Source organism: Pinus tabuliformis, chromosome J (genome assembly GCF_031772625.1).
Source record: "Pinus tabuliformis cultivar Carrire ecotype Pingquan chromosome J, CPIR1, whole genome shotgun sequence".
Lineage (NCBI taxonomy): Eukaryota > Viridiplantae > Streptophyta > Pinopsida > Pinales > Pinaceae > Pinus > Pinus tabuliformis.
In genome coordinates, this window is record NC_142295.1 from 1124925724 (window position 1) to 1124940133 (window position 14410).

Genomic DNA, 14410 nt, shown 5'->3' on the forward strand with positions numbered 1-14410 from the left:
CCGTATAACAGATGGAGAAAGCATTGAACTAATGCTAAGTCGCCATTGAACGATTACAATAGTCCCTGCCGGATGCCAGATGGCAGGGACTAATAAGGAAGGATCATTTTGGAATACCCATGGATTCTGGAACTTACAATTACAAGCATATCACTATCATCCTCGTACCCAAGTCCTCACCATGCAGGTATATAGACCTTTTTAGTATGAAACATGACTTCAAATTTGGTAAATGGTGACATCATACAACAACTAAGAATATGTATAAAGCAAAATCTTGAACGAAGCCAGGTCAAGTTGTTTGATAACGAATTAGATGTTGGATAAATAAACAATGTTTGACTAGGATTATCTAGGATTTTGGATACAAATTTCTGCTGCATAAAAGCAATGTTGGTTGTTTAAGATGGGCTTGTACAGCTGAGGAGCTGCGCTGATGTCTAGACCTCCTTGTAGCTTGTATGCTTCTTCCATCCAAACTCTGACTAGAACAACTGTCTTTTCTTGAGAGTCACACACTTGAGACCTAAATTTGCAGCCAAACTTTGACATGAAATTACAAGCCCAGCTACTTAGTGCTTCCTTAGGTTTATTTATCCTTTGAATTGCCTATCTCCTGGCAGAATCGTTTGAGAGCATGGCTAATCTCCAAGAGGATGCTACCGGGTATAGCTTCACAACAACAAATTGAGTCCTTCTATAGCAAGTATTCAATTAATAATAAGACAATAGAAGAGGTATGGTTGGATAGGAAGGAAGATGAACTAGCAGCTGATAAAAGGGGGGGTTGGAAACTGAAAGGGAAGCAAAACATGTTGTCAACCATGCATGTAACAACATATAGTGCATTCTCTTCACTAGGCAAAGTTGATGATCATGATGAACCTAATGTTATTCCTACTACTGCTGATGAGGATGGTGAACTTAGAGTTATTCTTACTGCTAATGATGATAAAGGTGAGTCTATTGCTATTCCTCCTACTGATGATGATGAAGTTGTGCCTGCAAATCCAGCTAATAAATCTTCTCCAGAAAGAATCCTTGGTTCCAAGGATGTATGGTTGTTACCAAAAAAAAATCAAGGATCGGGCTTCATAATTATTGGTTGCAGAGAGCCAATGAAAATGCTGAAGGGAAACTGCATCGCTTGTCTGAGATATAAAAGAAACTCTGTGATGGGTTACTTCAACTTGATCGTAAGCTATACCTACAAATTCTAAGACAAGCAAAAGTTATGGGAATGACAACAACTGGGGCAGTTGTACGTAATGTTTGATAAAGGAATGTTACTATATTGAAGCTTTGATCAAAGGAGATTATTCCCTCGAAGAGGCCTGTGAATATTGCTCTTTGTTTTGGAGTTATCAACACAAGGGTTATAATCTACAGGTATATCTCATTGTCTCTTGTATTTGCTTCTCAACACTTACAATTATCAGAATCTTGTTCATGTTATGTTGTTTCTGCTGGATTAGAAAGACATGTTGCATTTCATGCATCTCAATTTTTCATTGACAAAGAGTAAAGTGAACTCACTTTAATTTCCACTACCAGGAAACCTATCAAGTACCAAGCCGAGTACCGAATTAGACTGCAATAAAGTACCCAATAGAATAAACACAATTCAGAAGCAGAGTTCCACATGTTGAAAATTTCTGAAATGGCTACTCAAGCACAAAATAGAATAGAGTATGAATAGAATTTTTCGGACTGGAAATTTCTCATATTCTAGCGCATTGATGACGATATCCTGTGATAATGATATAAGTCTGACTGGTGATATCCTTATAATTGTTCTGTTCCTTGACTTTTTACTCAGAATCAACAATCCTTGTCAAGTATATATATAGCCCAACTGTTGCAAGGCTGAATTAATGTTCCTGGATGATTGGATACTTTCCCACCAGCCTGTATATGTCAATGCCTTGCTATATCTATAAACTTGATTATGATAGTCCATGAAGAACTACACCAGGCTGAAAGCTAATGCGATTCACACATCCTACACTGCCTTTTCATTTACCAATATGTTAGACTACACAGACATGCTATAAATGATGAGGCTTCAATGATTTGTACATGGGTGCTAAACTTTTGTTAACATGGTTGAGCTATATCATCTCTTCAAATTGAACTCACTTTTGAGGACCAAATTCCCAAATCAGACGTACTGATGTTACTGATGCCTCAAGAATATGACAGATTTGAATCTAGATCATCCACAAGGATCAATTCTAGTTTGAGATGATTGTTGAAGAAGATGATGTAATTAGATCACTGATAAATACGCAAACTTTCATGACAATCTTCAACAAGAAATAAAGACTTCAAGGCAACCTGAAGAATGAGATCGAAACATTTAGCTATAACTGCATGGTTCTTTATCTAGCATAGGTCGGCTCAATTCCCCTTGATAGACATAGATATATACTTAGTGAATTGAAATTCTAGACATCACCTAACGGAGAGTGTTGTGGTTGTAATTTGACCACTGCAATTAAACTCAGAATCTTCGTTGTTATGCAATAAGGCTGAGACATTGCAATGTGGCTCATATTGAAACCTTAAAATCGTGGAGAGAATGGAAATAGTAATCATCATTCCTTGCCATTGTCAAAATTATTGGTCTACAGCTTCTGAAGAAACCTAAGGCCGAGAATAGATCTTACTATTACAATTTGTGCTCTTAAATTCAAAAATTATGAGGACATACCTTAATCACAAGGCCGCAATATTTACTATCTTCTTTGCAGGGATAAGACAACCCTTAGATCTCTTTAAGAAAGGGTCAAATGTCCTGAAAATGTTTCTCCTCCACAGGTCTTCAAAACATATAAATAAGGATGTATTATTTTAGAGTATGACGCCCTAATGAGGACCGAGCCCAATTTTCTTTCACCAAAAAAATTCAGAACAAAACCAACCTTCTTCACTGCCACTTATCTGATTTTCAATGAATCTTTAGGGTTGAAGAGATACTCCAGTGCACGCACACAATCAAATGATATTTATCCAAATGGCTTGATCAGCATACCTCCATTTAAAACAAAATCTTAACATAACACAGTATGTAACCTACTTGACAAGCTCTTAGTGCTTCGCTGCGTGTGCATGAAAAGGTCATCTGGAATTTAATTTTTTCTCTGATTTGCTATATATATAAACCACTGAGTGAAATGGTACATATTTTCTTCTGAATGGATTAAAATATTAAATGAGTCTCCAGCAACTTCTCTATCATAATCCACTTCAGACAAATGGCTACAACACAAGTAATAAGTATATGCTGCATAAAAGTGGCTTGCATTAGAGTAATACGCATGTCACCCTCCATTTAAAACAGAAACTTAACACAACACAGTATGTAACCTACTTGGCAAACTCGAAGTGCTTGGCTGCAATGTGCATAAAAAGGTCGTCTGGAATTTAGTTTTTTTATTCCTGAATTTCTTCTTATGGCACTAACTTTCAGCATTTCCTTTCATCAAATGCGGATAATTGGGATTTAATCCTTACTAGTTACAACTTACACCTCGCTACCAGCTTTTGGGACTGTCGAAGATATAAAAGGGTTTAGAGGAATTTAACAAAAGCCAGTGCTAAGGAATGGGCGTAAACTGCAAAACAATAAATCATTGACGGACTACAAGCAGTCAAGATCCCATTGACACTAAATCTCATTATGATAATAAAAGCTTGCTTCTTGCTTATTCTTGTAACCCAATCATAAAAGTTACTTCCTCCTCATAGTCTGTAGCTCAAAGGGATTCAGTTAATTGAGACATCAAGGATAAATATGAACAAATGCTCAGAGCAGCAATGCCTTCTTTATGACATCACAACCCAACACTCCACAAGACAAGTGAAAGTCCATGGAAAGCTACTATGTTCTAGATAGAGATATACATTAATTTGTTTATCAAGTAACAAATTTCTCACTACACTTTGGTAAGCAATAATGATGGATAGAATTAGCCAAGCAGAAGTCAGTTTGTTTATTATTTACAGAATCCAGGCAGGATTTTCACCAAACAATGAGTTTTAACCTGTAGACATTAGTCTGACTTTTAAACTCCCTTGATGTGGACCCAATGTATACTTGTCGTGATTTCCACATCGTGTACAGGTTGAACAGAGAACATATGTAACAGTGCTTCCTGAATCCACAATTAGAGCAAATTCTTGTGGTGGCTTTCCAATCCAGAGCCTTGTAGTATAGCAGCTGTACCGATTGCCTGGTGCATTAACGCTGGCATTAAGTTTCCACCAAATTACGCTCTAAAGATTTCAAATTTCCAGGTATTTGTGGCCAAGTTTAAGCACTCAGCGGTGGTAAAATAAAATCACAGAAGAGGGAAGCTCAGCTTATTGTTGACCGCCTCTGCTAGACTTTGTTGGTCCCTCCATGAACTGCACATGCCCAGATTTATCTTGCAGAGAGTCTAATCCGTATGTTGTTCTCAGATAATTGGCTAGCGCAAAAAAAATCAATTATAAAACACAGAAGCTCCTCAGACTAGCCATCAGATTGGGGGAGGAAAGGGCAGATTCAAACTAAATGCGAATGGAATATGGGATCCTGGCAGAAGTAAAGGCCAGTAGTCATGGGTGGGGATTCGCATCAAATGACAAGGAGACTTGTGGAAAGTATAAATTGTGGGTTTAGTGGGCTTTGGGTCCAGATTTTGAACTAAAGCTCTGATACCATGTGTAAGGACCTGAATCCTATTATTAGAGCCTCTATTCCGTTATACACTAACAGATCTATTTTCCTGTTAATTTATAAATAATAAAAGGAGCTTGCTGACCTTTTCACATAGCTTAAAACATTTAACATCTTATCATTTTATCATAAGCAACATAAATTAAGGTGAGCATTCCATTGATATCAACTTAACAAGAGTAGTCCATGGAAAAATACCTGTTCCGGCGGTTGATGATGATACCTTTGTCTGATAGCTCCAGCTGAATGCTCCTTCTGGCCGACCCAACCGGATTTACCTCCCAGCCAACTAGGAAACAAATTCCTAGCCCAGGAAACCTCCACAGGTTCCCTAGCCCTCCGTGCCCAAGTCCAACCAGATATAGTGTGTCCTCAAGAAGAATGTGCAAAACCAGATAATGATACTTTCCTCCTCTCAAACCCAAGAAACCTCCATAGGTTTCCAAGGTCTCCCAAAATCATGACAAGGCCAAACAATCATAACCAACCCCCACAATCCTAAGCAAGACTCCCCCCCCCCCCTTTTCTTGCTTCCCCCTTCCCTTTTTATACCCTCTTTCCTCAACCACCTCTCATTAATGTCATTAACTTCTCATCCATCCTTAGTTGACTTCTCTTCTCCCAAGTAAGCTAGGAGTACATTTGGAATTGTGACATGAATATAAAATTGAGAATTTAATGGGAAGAATCATGTTTTCTCCCAAGTAAATCTGAAAAGTACATTTGGGAATGTGAAGTGTAATTACATGGAGAGGACCATGTCTTCTCCTTAGTAAATGTGAGGGTACATTGGGGAATGTGAAATGAATAAATATATATTGATGATAAGATGGAGAAGACTATGTCTTCTCCCAAGTAAATGTGAGGGTACATTGGGGAATGTGAAATGAATAAATATATATTAATGATAAGATGGAGAGGACTATGTCTTCTCCCAAGTAAATGTGAGGGTACATTGGGGAATGTGAAATGAATACATATATTTTGAATTAATGGAAAGAGACCATATCCTACATAATATTCAATTTGAGAAGGTAAGTGGGGAATTTGAATAATGGAAATCATAAATTTATATTAGACCAATATTTCTCAATATTTTCAGATAATGTAAATATTTAACAAGATTTGTAGGATAAAATTTAAGTGGGGCATTACAAGAGAAGACAAAGACAGAGAAAAGAAGAGACAGTGAAGTAAAAAGTAGAAAGACAGAGGGCTGAGCTGACCACGGGCAGCGTCGAGCACCAGAGATCTTGAGAGGTTCAAGTCATCCCCGAGGGAATCTATCAGGAATCAAGTACCATATTGGGCTCCTCCCATTAGAGACCAAAGAGTTCAAGTTCTGGTAAGGAAAAGAGTTTGTGTACTCTAGTGGCTTGGGGAATCCAAGAACCACCCTACCAAACATTGTTCTGTTTTAGGAGATTCAATTTGAGCTCCTTCTTGTAATTATCTACTTTAAAGACACAATAAAAGAAGGCCACCACTGAAAGCTGGACCGGAGACGTAGCCCTAGAGGATAGGGTGAACTCCTTATTACTTGTCGTGTTCTTGCATTTGCTTACTGTGTTTCTTTGCTGTTTTCCATTTCCAGTGTCTGTGTATTTTGCAATCTGATTGATCCATTGCCTAAAATAACATAGACACACTCCAACACATGAGTCTGTAATACCTTCATTCAATAATTAATTAACTGAGGTCGCTCAAGGGTGATTATCAGATCACCAAAATAAATAGAGCTTGGCAGGATTTCACAGTGTTGCAACATTTTTCTGTGTAAAATAGAAAACAATCATTGTTAGTATTTGAAAGGATTCAAAGGCCCGAAGACCCATTCCATCATGGAACAAAGGCCGGGAGACAGAGACTAGGAGACAGAAGGCCGGAAGGGGAAACACAACAGCGCAACACAACCAAACCAACAAATGATCATGGAGCATCGCTTGCACGAGCGAGCTCCCTACCAGTGCAACAAATTACGAAAATGCGGTTACTTTGTTGTTAGAAAAGAAACCTCTGAGCTCATGCCTGTCGAGTCATGACATCAAGTTTTTGAAAAGACAGAGAGGATAGATTAAGACACTCCGAGCCTTTGGGAGCTCAGGAGTATTGTAAAAAAGCCTATAAATGGCTGAAAGTTAGAAGTATGAAGGGTTCAACTTTTGGAGACTGTGGAGACTCTGCTCCTCTAGCTTCTCATCTTCATTCCAGCAATATAAGCTTATTTTACTGTTACATGTTCAATTCCCATTTTCTTCTCTGTTCTAAGCTTGAACTTGAATAGGTTATTCATGTTTTCTTCTGTGTTTAATGCCAGATAACTGTCATCTTATCTTTGCGTTTATAAATTAGATTTGCAAGCTTCATCTACTTCCTATAGCTAGCCATTCATATCTGTTTACGTATGCATCTGCTGGTACAGTCAGTATTCTCCATTATCCATAGAATCTATAAACTATTGAGCATTAGTGGTCTAAAGCCTTGTAAAGTTGAGGGTGTTCATGCATGTCTTGAGTGAAAACAGAGTTGAAATAGTCATCTGATTTGATCCAAACCATCATCTATTCCAATAGTTCAGAGAACAATATTGAAGGTTTATATGTTACTAGGCATCTTGTAGCTACAACCTATGAGAGTTTCCTGGAGTGATAACATAATTGGCGCCGTTGCTAGAGAGAGGAGACTGAAGCTCAACTTCCTTGGGAGACGACACAGATCCAGATTTGATGATAGACAAAGTCTGGGCACATTTTCGGTTGTAATCATCTATCTGGCAACTCTATTGAAGGACAAACCTCTTGGCAACTCCACTTCATAGTTCTGGCTCAGTTTGTAAGGCACACTTGGAGAAATCCTCAGAAGCCACAAGCTGACCCAGTGCCTGACATCGAAAAAATCATCAAAGAAAGAAAGGAATTGCAGAAAGGAGCAACAGGTTTAGGTAAATCTAAACAATATTCTATATCTCTTCAAGAAAATCATTTAATAGAACAAATACATGTTGAGTGTATAGCGTTTAATAATAGCAGTGAAGAAAAAATATCAGAGATTCATAAATCTCCTTATTCTTTAGGTTCTCCTTTTGTTGTAAGCCCAAAGGAAACCTCACCTCCTAGCCATCATACTCCTTTAGTCTTACCAGTCACTCCTCAGCACCCTATCATTCAAACTTCCAGTACCCTTATAGCCACCACAGCTATGGCAGGACCACAAGCACCTACCAAAATGGAAAGAAACATAACTGCTAGGTATGGACCTCTAGTACTGCCCACTCCTTTGAATGCCATGCCTACTGGAGAATACCAAAAGTATAGGCCTAAGTTCATTGGGATTGAAGGTGTTACAGCTGAGGAACATCTTGAATCATTCTATAGCTATGTTGATAGCTTGGACATTAGTGAAGATGATGTGTGGATGAGAGTCTTTGTACAAAGCCTAGATGGAGAGGCTAGAAAATGGTTCAGAGAACTGACCCCAAGATCTATAGAAGATATTGAGGCTTTAGATGATGCATTCCTAAAGCATTGGGGGGATAAGAAAGATCTACTCTACTACCACACTGAGTTGGGGAACTTAAAGAGGGAAAATGGTGAGTTGTTGTCTGATTTTAATAAGAGGTTTAACCGCATGTATAACAAGATACCAACTGAAGTAAAACCCACCACTACCTCTGCTAAACTCACCTATGACAGTGCCTTTTATTATGACTTCTATCTACTGTTGAGGGAGAGGCGATGTGCTACTTTGGCTAATATGCAGGATGCAGCCTTGCAAGTAGAATCAAACATCATGGCTGCAAAGAAGCTCAAGGGGAATGTTGATAGAAGGAGATAGAGGGGCAAGTCTTCATCATCTTCAGATCCCAAGATAGATAAAATGACCAAGATGATAGAGTCATTAGCCTCTGAAATCTCCAAATTAAAGGTTGAGCAGCACCCTGGGAAAGGAAGAGTTCCTAATACCTTTTCTCTTAGAAATCCAAATCCATATAGAAGAGCTAATGAGCAGTTGCATTTTTTTCAAAGAAGTAAAGATGCCAATGAAGACCAAAGGGTGAAGACACCTTTCCAGAATGTAGTCATGGAAGAAGAACAGTTTGAAGAAGAAGATGAGATCCATTGTCTAGAAGACAAAGGCAGTGCCTCCTTTTTGACATCAGCTGCCTATGAAAAGTCATTATTCAATGACCAGATCAACCAAGAATGGGATGGTGAAGCTGTTCTGCAAACTGAAGATCAACACAAATATAATATGAGGTTGAAGATGAATAATGCTAAGGAAAATCTTGTTCAAAGAGCTATTGTCCCTGCAGTACAGCAAGCTAATAAGCAGAAGTCACCAGCAGTTGATCCCATCATCCTCAAAGTTCTAGCTCACGAGGTAAGAGGCCTTGACAAGTCTCCTTCTCCTTTCAATTTTCAATCAGAAATTCAGAAGCTAAGAATACCTATACCTCTGATTGAACTAGTGAATGAGTCCTTCAAAAGATCCATCCTTGAGGCCCTTGAGCCTAAAGCCATCCAAGCCTCCACTGACTATGTAAATATGCAAGATGACAAACCAGCTGTTATTCACAACCCAATGATTGAAAATTGTGAAGACAACTCCCCATCATTCTATGTCTCACTAATTATTCATGACAAAATCCTTCATAACGACCTTCTAGACAGAGAAGCCAGCCATAATCTAATGCCCAAGGCTATGATGGATGAATTGGGTCTTGACATTACCAAGCCTTATCATGACCTGTTTTCTTTTGACTATAGAAAAGTGAAATGTCTAGGATTAATCAAGGAACTAGCCATCACTTTGTCTCAACTACCCATGAAGAGCATGATGATGGATATTGTGGTAGTAGATGTACCCCCCAAGTTTGGCATGTTCCTTTCTAGAGGTTGGATCGAGAGATTAGGTGGAACATTGTGTTGTGGGGGAAAATGCCTATGTAGGACGATCCTATCCACCTAAGGTGTGACAGCGCCTTAGCAACAAACAAATACAGCTCTTATGATTTCTTCCTTTATGAAATGTGAAAGAGGGGAGATCGGCAGACTTACCTTTGTCTTCCGGTTGTCCCTCGATCTAGATCCTCTTCCCTTTGTGTGTCCAAAGCTACTTGCCTCCTCGCTTGACCAAGAGAACAACTACTTGAATCCCACGAGATCACAAGAGAACAGCTACCTGTGACAAGAGAACAGCTACTTGCGACAAGAGAAGAGTTACACAATACAAAGGCAAATATACATATTTATGAATGATTTAGGATTAGAAGTAAATCAAATATACTAATGCAATCATACAAAATACACCAGCATATAGGAAAGAATCAAGATAGCTTTATTGAAAGTAACAGGGTTCAGGAAGAGATACAACCCATAGGGCTCTAATCCAGCATCTCCTTCCCAGCAGAATGGAATTCCTTCTTCAGCTCCCTTCAAAGCATAACACACCCAATGTTTCCAGCCACAAACCAACAACAATTCTTTGCAAATACCAAATTCCAGCCTCCTAGATCCCATGGAGGAGAGATCTATATATAGTGATATTGGAGAGAGGATGAGTCAGCTTGAGAAGTGACTAGTGTCCTCTCTCTCTTTCAGTTCTTGAGTCCACTTGGAGGTTCTCGCTTCCACTTGGAGATTTGGAACCTCTTACTCATCACCAGTCGAATTCCCTGATCCAAGTGTCATTTTGGAAGCTTCCTGGGTATTGACACCTTGAGGAATGACTCTGCCACATGTCCAAACTCACTCAGCGCAGGTAGCCTTATTTGCAGTTGACATTCAACGCAGGTAGACAATGGAGCAGTTGACATTCAGCACAGATGCTCAGTGGAGCAGTTGACATGATCCAGAATTGCCTTGTTTTTGAGTGTTTTCAGGTGGAGAACTTTTGTTAAGTGTTGTGGTTTGCTGGCCTTGTTCCTCTAGGGGTAGGAACAACATGTTTAGGGACTTTGGATCCCTTGATTATTGACATTTCATGCTCAGTGATGCAAGGCACAAAAATTTCTATAACAGTTGCCCCTTAAAGTATGAGGCCGTTTATCGGGTGAAATGCTTTATCTAGGAGGGTCCGAAGTTCATCCATTTGCTGGGAGGAGACCTGTAGTAAAATACAATACAATACATTATGATTCATACTGCTTTCATGATCTAGCTGAGGCGGGCATTCCCATGCTCAGCTTTATAAATTCATTTTTGTACATAGAACAGACGACCGTCTGATGGTAGACTGATAATTTTGGTGAAAATTATCATCCTTTGAGTAGGATGATCATCTGTTGTAATGATGTACGTGTCAAATGTCTTTATCTTTCCTGGATATATATCGCAGCCCGGATGGATGAAACTAGATCCAGGGTCTTCAAACTCGTTCGATCTTCACTCTAAGTACAAGTCGATCCATGTGAGAATTGCGCTGAAGTCGAACATGGAAAGACATCGCTTGATTGCCAGTTAATGATGTAAACCGTTAAAAAGCGTGAGAGGAATCACCGATAATGATAATGACCCTCAAGGTATTGCAGTACAATTCACGTGGTGTGAATAAAGGACTTGGCGTCGAACACCACGCGAAATCTTCTGGTCGAAGGTCATTGATGTATACCTGTCGCCGGAAGTGAGAAACTTGCCATTGAGGCATGCAAGCTTCAAAGTACTGAAGGGGTTGTTCCTAGATCAACTCCTTGGATAATGAGCTGATGTCGACAAGGAGCGATCCGTCAAAGGAGGGCCTTAATGAATCCCACATCAGTGACACGGAACGGAGCTAATGATTTTAATGGAGGTGAAAACAATCTGTGACATATGATTCAGGGTGGTGGTAATGAATGGATGAAGGATAATGTATGGCAGTGGATGGGACCCGGTTGAATCTTTCTGAACGACTTCTCTTGAACATATGGCGACATTGATGCGATGGATCGGTAGCATTACCCCAAATATGGATGGTATGGCAAGACCATGGTGATGTGACCGGTGAATGAAACAACCCAACACGAATGTGATACCGAAGAAAAGTGTCATGTTCAAGAGCGACCTGCTACCATCAAAGTTTTCTTGATTTTTCCCAATTTTTCTCCAGTCATTGCTGACCAGTACCTCTTTATTTTTGTCAAGCTTGAGGAGGATAACATATGCTTGTTCTATAACCTGCCCTTCAGGCAAGCCCATCGCTATGTTTTAACGAGCCTAGCGATAGTGAAACTCCTTCTCGTCTAAAGACAAGTTTGTCGCTACTTAATAATTTTAACGAGTCTAATGACAAGGATAACTCGGTCCTTTTCATTTTTAGAGAGTCTGAATAGGTACATAAAGTTAACTCCAAAATTCCTTTTTCGTCATCTAATCCCTTAAGTCCGAAAAAGTATAAAACAATACAGAAGGGATGAGTTTTCGATAACTTTAACGAGCCGAATAAAACAAGCGCTCGACCTTTTTGTGCAATAATCCCTCAGGTCCAGAAAGATTAAAATCTAGAGGAGGGATAGCTCTTCCTGTCCTTTAACGAGCTAGAAGGCCAAAACTCGGAAATCTTTTCATATTTTACGAGTCAGTTGAAAAGAGCTTAAAGAAGACTCGTCTTTTGAGGAACAAGTGATAAACAGGGATAGCAACTGATTCCAGGTACAGGTTGGAATTTTCCAATCACGACAGTGTCACAAGGATGGCTAGGTGAAATCACTCTTCGCAGCTGTTCCTCAAAATGGGTAAACAATCATATGGAGGTGAACGATCGACCAAATGAAACATGGAGGTGGTAGGTGCAAACACGACCAAGGCTTTTATGGCTGATAAATTTACGATCACAGCGGTTATTTACCGGGATAGGTTCATTTTTTAGTTAAAAATGAGCTTAAACTCTGGAGGGAACATTTCTCACTGCTTATATTTATTTTTTAACGAGCATGAAGACCGCGTTAAAACTGCTCGGATCTTGCATTTATTTTTTAATGAGCATGAACTTTATGCTAAAACTACTCGATTACCCAGTCATAAGATAAGAGTGTCTCATGAAAGATCCCATTTTTTTATAGAGCTTGCGCCTTACCAAAGCTATGCTCACTCTCCTTTCTTTATGCAAGTTAGGAAACAGCTAACCCAAAAAAACAGATAAATAACCGCTCTTTGCTTGCACTCCAAAAGGTTTGCATGCCCCCAGGTATAAAATAGAGTTTCAAGGTTACCTCTACTTACCCTCCGCCAAAACATTTGTTTTAATCGAGAGAGGCTTACTTCTTTCAGGTTACCCAAAGATTGTCTCGTTAATCTTTCAAACAAAACACTTCCTCGGCAATGTCTACCGAAATAGACAAGGGTGAATGACTGGTGCTAAACACGTAACTTTGACAAAAGAATCTTATTCTAGAACAACCCCTCTTCCACCCACGGACGGGGTACGGACTAGTCATATTCTCCCGCGGAAACCTACCCTATACCCAAAGTTTCCCTGCCGAAGCAGGCCAGGATGCATCCCCCCTGGGTTCCGGTCATATCTTCCCGGATTACTCGCGCTCATCAGGAGGACGGACCGTGGGTTGAGAAACTTCTTGCATGAATAGACCATTTAGGGATGGCACATGACTATTTGCGATGTGTGATCCGGGAAACGAAAGTTGGTCTACGAGCTTGACCATTCTTCCTTCATGCGGAAAACACATTACTCTAAAGAGTGAGGAGACTACAACTCCCATGCAATATATATAGTCTCGTCCAAGGAGTAGGTTATAATCCAAGGGTCCTTGAACGACCATCACGTTCATTTGAACGGTCTTCCCTTTCAATGTTATAGGCACATTGGGGAGGATCCCTAAAGGTCGAATGGTTCCTTTATCAAAACTTGATAGATTTCTCATCTCAAGTAAAAGCGCCGGCAAACCAAGCGCTTTCCAAGAAATAGAGGAAAGGATACTCACAGATTCCCCCTCATCAATGATAGTGACAGCCATTACCATTCTGTGTATTTGACAAATAATTCTGAATGGCACACTGGCTGGCAACCGGGGTCTGCCTAGTTGGTTCCAATCAAAGGAGACAACCAGGTTGCTTGGTGGTGGGACCGAATATACGGTCGGATAGCGCTCTGATGAACTTCCTTCCTGCGACAAAGGAATGGTGGCATTGCCCCCTTGACTATCAAAGTCAGTGCTGATGAAGAGAACCTAGATGGTGTCATCTTTATTCTCCTCTGTGATGGTGTCAGTCGAAGATGGAGCCTCTGAAGGCAAAACCGGGTCAATTGCCGTATCAACCTTTTGACTTTTGTCAGGCATGGATCCAGACGGTTCTTCTTCAATGACAGATGCTTCGGCTGACCACCTAAGTGGCTCAGCCGGATTCTCAACTAGTGAGGGACTTGGCAGGAGTCTTTGATATCCAGGAGGAAGATTCGCTCGTAAAATCGGGCGATCTTCCAGAACTCTTTTTGCCTCGTCTAAGAAGGGACAACGGTGGATGGCATGATCGCCTTCACACAGTCTACAGGAAATTTTACCTCTCCCATTTTGTCCTGGAGCTTCACTCCCACTAGTTGACGGTGAGCAGTCGACATGGCTTTCAGAGGTCGATGCTCCCGAATTGTGCAAACGGGGGGACCAGTCTCTTAGTATCCGTCGGATACAGGGACAATCTCTATGGAAATGGTCTCCCCTGCATATGACGCATGGCGATTTAGGCCTTACGAGTG